We start from the raw sequence: 1,575 nt of genomic DNA, 5'->3' as shown, positions 1-1,575 counted from the left end.
CTCACTGTCTCTTTCTGTCTCCCTGTCGCACTCACTCACCCTGTCTCACCCTCCCTCTCTGTTCTACATTACACTTGACTCTCCTTCTCTAAATAATCTACGGAAAGTGAGTTTCCAACAAAAACCCTCATTAGGGAACAAGACTTATTTTAGCTCGGGCTCCTCGTGCCCTGCTCACAGTGACAGCTGTACGACGTTAGTGCAGCTGTGGTTGCTGGGGGAACGCGGCCGACCGAAGGTGTGCAGTGTGTACGGAGCGTACAGTTGGAACTTTATGCTTGATCAGGGTCTAATTAGCATTACTATACAAACACCTTGGTAAGGTATAGAGAGAGTGACTCAGTCACTTTGTTCCTGAGTACAAAGTCGGACCACACATCCCTTGGTACAACAAAGATATTTGAGGTTTGTAAAACACACTGATCGCGGCACACACACCAAGAAAAACAGGAGAAGCACTGGATCTGTGGAGATTCATGAAAGAACAGATGTTTAAAATCAGAGCCAGTTAACTACGCTTGAAGTGGCACTGGGGTTTCTGTGTGAGTATATGTGCATGTGAGCAGTGTGTGTGTGTGTGTGTGTGTTCCAGGCAGTGTTAATTTCGTTGACGAATAATTTATCATAGTTTGTCAACAAACCTTTTTTCATGACGAAAACGAGACGATAACTAAAAAAAAAAAAACTATGTGAAGGGATAAAAACGATGACGAAATTAATGGACATTTTCGTCAACGAATAAAAATGAGACGAAAATATTGGCCAGCGACGATATTCAATTAGATCCGATTTAATTTAGTGAAAGGTAGGGATAAGTACACGGAGAGGCGGGACAAACCGGGTAACCGTCCAATCAGCACTAACGTCTTCACATCGCACAGAACCCGGGAAGACCAAACGAGCCTGTGAACTGTGGTCACTCATGAAATTCAACAGTGGAGAAAGATGAGCGGCGATATATGGACACATCTCTCCTTTGACTTTGAGAAAAAGAATACGGTGTGTAATTCATGTGGGAGGATCATGTGGGCATGGTGAAACACAAACACAATGACTACAGACTAATCAGATAAGAATGCGACACATACTCAAGGAAACTCAAAACAACTAGATTTATATAAAAGCATACGAGAAAGATGAATATACACAAAGAACCACAACATACGACGAGAGGCTATACAAAAGACACCGGAACTAAACACGAGACCTAGGCAGAACAAACAGAAACCATAATACATACTATACACTCTAAACCAGAAAACACTGAACACATCGATAACTACACTGAAACACCTTACACACTTAAACCTGAACAAAGCACACACGGCAAACATTAACAAGGAGAACGGATTCAAACATACAAACTGAAGTACATGCAAGACATAGAGCGAAACAAACAGAACAGAAGCACACGCAAAATCCAACCTTATACATACGACCTGAAGCAAAGACTCTCAACAATCAACATTGACCCACACTGAAGACCTGAAACACAAAGAATATATACCAACCCAAACGAACACAAACAAGCGACAGCTGAAACCAATGAGACAAAACGAGGTGGAACTGAACAGA

The sequence above is a fragment of the Brachyhypopomus gauderio genome, unplaced genomic scaffold (genome assembly GCF_052324685.1).
Source record: "Brachyhypopomus gauderio isolate BG-103 unplaced genomic scaffold, BGAUD_0.2 sc113, whole genome shotgun sequence".
In the NCBI taxonomy this organism is placed as follows: domain Eukaryota; kingdom Metazoa; phylum Chordata; class Actinopteri; order Gymnotiformes; family Hypopomidae; genus Brachyhypopomus; species Brachyhypopomus gauderio.
The sequence above is the reverse complement of the archived record's forward strand: the minus strand, read 5'-3'. Positions refer to the sequence as shown.